Here is a 5,000-nt window from a genome sequence, read left to right as displayed (position 1 = left end):
CCTTAACCTAACCCACGTTGTCCCTTAACCTAACCCACGTTGTCCCTTAACCTAACCCACGTTGTCCCTTAACCTAACCCACGTTGTCCCTTAACCTAACCCACGTTGTCCCTTAACCTAACCCACGTTGTCCCTTAACCTAACCCACGTTGTCCCTTAACCTAACCCACGTTGTCCCTTAACCTAACCCACGTTGTCCCTTACCCTAACCCACGTTGTCCCTTAACCTAACCCACGTTGTCCCTTAACCTAACCCACGTTGTCCCTTAACCTAACCCACGTTGTCCCTTAACCTAACCCACGTTGTCCCTTTGCCTAACATAGTTCACTGCTCGGAATCTCTGGTGTCGTTGTTATCCTCATGTAGATGTCTTGCGAGTGTTGCTTACTTTCCACATATTCCCGCTATCCACTGTCAATTGTACTGCAATAGGACTATATCGCCCCCCCCCCCCCCTCTGCCCCTCTCTTTGTGTCTCCGTCCTCTCAAGCTGGTCGGTCTGGCGTTTGAGTGTTAAATGAGCCTCGCAGCTGTTCAGTTGCGTTCAGATGTCGACGCCCTCAGTGTACGTCGTGGTATGGTCTGTGTCCATTGTCCGCTGATGTCGTACGCGTAACCCACACGCTGTACCGATCATCGGTAGTTACGTACAGAGTGAAGTAGTGTGATACGTGTGACCGTACGCTGGCTGTGCCCAACGGTGTCGAATCTCAATTTCCATATGTTGTGCTCGATGCTACTTGTCTCGTCTCCCAATAACAGCTAGGTTGCACTGTGGTACGCCGTAGAGGCGTGTGGGAGGAACGTACGAACGCATTGTATGTCACCCTGGGTCGCTGGGGGTGGTGGTGCGGTGAGTCAGGTCAGGTCAGCGTGAGCCGTGTGATGTAGTGACGCGTGTATTCCGACTTTGTCGTATTGCCTCACACAAAGTGCTACCCTGGTGGACCGCGTTCCATATCTGGGACATGCCGCAGATGCCGGTTGACAGTGGATCGCGGAAGGGACATCGCATACGTGCGCGGGCCACCTTCCACGTGTTCTCTTCTGCACATGTCGCAGTGTGTATGTGGTCTGATGTAGCGTGTCGTGACACATGACATCCTGGCATGCAAGAATTGTTGAATTCGCAAATGTAGGTGGACATCTACGTTTACTGCCCAAGATACGCAAATGAACTGGAAATCCGTTGTTGAGCGGTTGTTCACGCTGGAGGTGAATCTGTGATGGCGACGATCGGTACAGCTATTAACCGGTTGTTTCAGCGGTACCCGCCACATCCACACACGTGACTAGGCCCATGTGGGTATGAAGCGATACGCGGCGGTGGCTTGGTGGGACTGTTCCCGGCCGGTGAAGGGGGGCCGCCCGGCGTGTTGGCCGCGCGCTGCGTGGGCGCACGCGCAACAGGCGGCTGGTGGGGGGCGCCGAGTGGCAGGAGCGCCAGCCGACGGGCTCGGCAGGCGGCGCAGCTACGCTGCGGCGCACCCTGCACGCGGCGCCTGGCGGCCAAAGTTGGTTCAGCCGAGCCCGGTGCGAAGCGCGGTGGACATCTGCAGTGTGCTGGTCTGATTGAGGACTGTGTGCGTTGAGGATGCGCCGCCGCCTGGCACTCGGCGCCGCGACGCCGTCTGCTGCTCGGTCGCCCCAGCGGTTCTCGCAGGTGGTTTGTATCGCAGTTGTGCGGACGTGTTGGCGCGTGCGCTGTGCTGGGAGAGTTCGCTTCTGCACCCAAGTGGGGCTTTGCCCTTGTGTGGCGCTGGCGTTGGAGCTGCCGGTCACCATAGGTGGCGCGTGTTGTCTCCCGCCGGCAATGCCACGACAGCACGCTCCCGGGCCTCTGTCGGCAGCGGCAAGCTCAGTTGGGAGCAAGGGTGTTCGCACTAAAACCGTCTACTCGCCTAACTCCGGGCGATTGCGCCTCTCTCGAAACCGACCAAGTACCTAGGACGGCGCTGCGCGCCGCCGGGACCTGAGAGGGTTTCGAGGTGTATCGTGCAGGGGAGCTCGGCCTCCTCCTGTTTGCAGAATAATTGAGCGGACGCTTGCGTGTTCGCGCGGGCCCCCGGGACACACTCCCAGGCGGCCGGCTGCTCAGCTCTAGTTGACGCAGCTCCCTGGTTGATCCTGCCAGTAGTCATATGCTTGTCTCAAAGATTAAGCCATGCATGTCTCAGTACAAGCCGCATTAAGGTGAAACCGCGAATGGCTCATTAAATCAGTTATGGTTCCTTAGATCGTACCCACGTTACTTGGATAACTGTGGTAATTCTAGAGCTAATACATGCAAACAGAGTCCCGACCAGAGATGGAAGGGACGCTTTTATTAGATCAAAACCAATCGGATTGGCTTGTCTGGTCCGTTTGCCTTGGTGACTCTGAATAACTTTGGGCTGATCGCACGGTCCTCGTACCGGCGACGCATCTTTCAAATGTCTGCCTTATCAACTGTCGATGGTAGGTTCTGCGCCTACCATGGTTGTAACGGGTAACGGGGAATCAGGGTTCGATTCCGGAGAGGGAGCCTGAGAAACGGCTACCACATCCAAGGAAGGCAGCAGGCGCGCAAATTACCCACTCCCGGCACGGGGAGGTAGTGACGAAAAATAACGATACGGGACTCATCCGAGGCCCCGTAATCGGAATGAGTACACTTTAAATCCTTTAACGAGTATCTATTGGAGGGCAAGTCTGGTGCCAGCAGCCGCGGTAATTCCAGCTCCAATAGCGTATATTAAAGTTGTTGCGGTTAAAAAGCTCGTAGTTGGATTTGTGTCCCACGCTGTTGGTTCACCGCCCGTCGGTGTTTAACTGGCATGTATCGTGGGACGTCCTGCCGGTGGGGCGAGCCGAAGGGGTGCTTTCGCGTCCCGAGGCGGACCCCGTTTAAATCCTACCAGGGTGCTCTTTGTTGAGTGTCTCGGTGGGCCGGCACGTTTACTTTGAACAAATTAGAGTGCTTAAAGCAGGCAAGCCCGCCTGAATACTGTGTGCATGGAATAATGGAATAGGACCTCGGTTCTATTTTGTTGGTTTTCGGAACCCGAGGTAATGATTAATAGGGACAGGCGGGGGCATTCGTATTGCGACGTTAGAGGTGAAATTCTTGGATCGTCGCAAGACGAACAGAAGCGAAAGCATTTGCCAAGTATGTTTTCATTAATCAAGAACGAAAGTTAGAGGTTCGAAGGCGATCAGATACCGCCCTAGTTCTAACCATAAACGATGCCAGCCAGCGATCCGCCGCAGTTCCTCCGATGACTCGGCGGGCAGCCTCCGGGAAACCAAAGCTTTTGGGTTCCGGGGGAAGTATGGTTGCAAAGCTGAAACTTAAAGGAATTGACGGAAGGGCACCACCAGGAGTGGAGCCTGCGGCTTAATTTGACTCAACACGGGAAACCTCACCAGGCCCGGACACCGGAAGGATTGACAGATTGATAGCTCTTTCTTGATTCGGTGGGTGGTGGTGCATGGCCGTTCTTAGTTGGTGGAGCGATTTGTCTGGTTAATTCCGATAACGAACGAGACTCTAGCCTGCTAACTAGTCGCGTGACATCCTTCGTGCTGTCAGCGATTACTTTTCTTCTTAGAGGGACAGGCGGCTTCTAGCCGCACGAGATTGAGCAATAACAGGTCTGTGATGCCCTTAGATGTTCTGGGCCGCACGCGCGCTACACTGAAGGAATCAGCGTGTCTTCCTAGGCCGAAAGGTCGGGGTAACCCGCTGAACCTCCTTCGTGCTAGGGATTGGGGCTTGCAATTGTTCCCCATGAACGAGGAATTCCCAGTAAGCGCGAGTCATAAGCTCGCGTTGATTACGTCCCTGCCCTTTGTACACACCGCCCGTCGCTACTACCGATTGAATGATTTAGTGAGGTCTTCGGACTGGTACGCGGCATCGACTCTGTCGTTGCCGATGCTACCGGAAAGATGACCAAACTTGATCATTTAGAGGAAGTAAAAGTCGTAACAAGGTTTCCGTAGGTGAACCTGCGGAAGGATCATTACCGACTAGACTGCATGTCTTTCGATGTGCGTGTCGTGTCGTGTCGCGCAACACGCTACCTGTACGGCAGTGGCCGTGCGCCGCGTGCGGAACCACGCGTGCCTCTCAAAACTAGCGGAAGTGTTGTTGTTGTGTGGTACGAGCGCTGAAGCTCTGGAGCGGCTGGCCTGCGGTACCTGGCGCCTGGCGCCGGTTTTGAATGACGTTCGCCCGAGTGCCTGTCCGCTCCGGTGTGGAGCCGTACGACGCCCATCGGCTGTGAGGCCGTTGGACACAAAAAAAAATAGTGGAACAGGGGCCGTCAGACGCCTCAGTCCCGCAAATGCTACTGTCTTGAAAGAGACAGTGGGAGACTGAAAAGGAAAAGATCACCCAGGACGGTGGATCACTCGGCTCGTGGGTCGATGAAGAACGCAGCAAATTGCGCGTCGACATGTGAACTGCAGGACACATGAACATCGACGTTTCGAACGCACATTGCGGTCCATGGATTCCGTTCCCGGGCCACGTCTGGCTGAGGGTCGGCTACGTATACTGAAGCGCGCGGCGTTTGTCCCGCTTCGGAGACGTGGGAGTGTCGTGGTCGCCTGTGTGGCCGGCCGCGTCTCCTTAAACGTGCGATGCGCGCCCGTCGCCTGGCGGTTCGCATACCGGTACTTTCTCGGTAGCGTGCACAGCCGGCTGGCGGTGTGGCGTGCGACACCTCGTACAACGACCTCAGAGCAGGCGAGACTACCCGCTGAATTTAAGCATATTACTAAGCGGAGGAAAAGAAACTAACAAGGATTCCCCCAGTAGCGGCGAGCGAACAGGGAAGAGTCCAGCACCGAACCCCGCAGGCTGCCGCCTGTCGTGGCATGTGGTGTTTGGGAGGGTCCACTACCCCGACGCCTCGCGCCGAGCCCAAGTCCAACTTGAATGAGGCCACGGCCCGTAGAGGGTGCCAGGCCCGTAGCGGCCGGTGCGAGCGTCGGCGGGACCTCTCCTTCGAGT

The 5,000-nt window shown here is 56.1% G+C and overlaps 3 non-coding genes across 3 annotated transcripts in view; all 3 read left to right on the top strand.

The window, feature by feature from the left end:
• The first annotated feature begins 2,115 nt into the window (after positions 1-2,115).
• On the top strand, positions 2,116-4,008 carry LOC126328878 (small subunit ribosomal RNA). The gene has a single exon (XR_007561992.1). It is a non-coding gene; the product is annotated as a small subunit ribosomal RNA (ribosomal RNA).
• A 368-nt stretch (positions 4,009-4,376) lies between these two features.
• LOC126328889 (5.8S ribosomal RNA) lies at positions 4,377-4,531 on the top strand. Its single transcript, XR_007562003.1, has one exon. It is a non-coding gene; the product is annotated as a 5.8S ribosomal RNA (ribosomal RNA).
• Positions 4,532-4,719: 188 nt separating this feature from the next.
• LOC126328887 (large subunit ribosomal RNA) overlaps positions 4,720-5,000 on the top strand; it is a 4,225-nt gene continuing 3,944 nt past the window's right edge. Inside the window, exon 1 of the ribosomal RNA XR_007562001.1 lies at positions 4,720-5,000. This exon is cut by the window's right edge and continues 3,944 nt beyond it. This is a non-coding gene — a ribosomal RNA (large subunit ribosomal RNA).

The sequence above is a fragment of the Schistocerca gregaria genome, unplaced genomic scaffold (genome assembly GCF_023897955.1).
Source record: "Schistocerca gregaria isolate iqSchGreg1 unplaced genomic scaffold, iqSchGreg1.2 ptg001143l, whole genome shotgun sequence".
NCBI lineage: Eukaryota > Metazoa > Arthropoda > Insecta > Orthoptera > Acrididae > Schistocerca > Schistocerca gregaria.
Note: the sequence above shows the minus strand (reverse complement) of the source record. Positions and strands in the feature narration are given on the sequence as shown.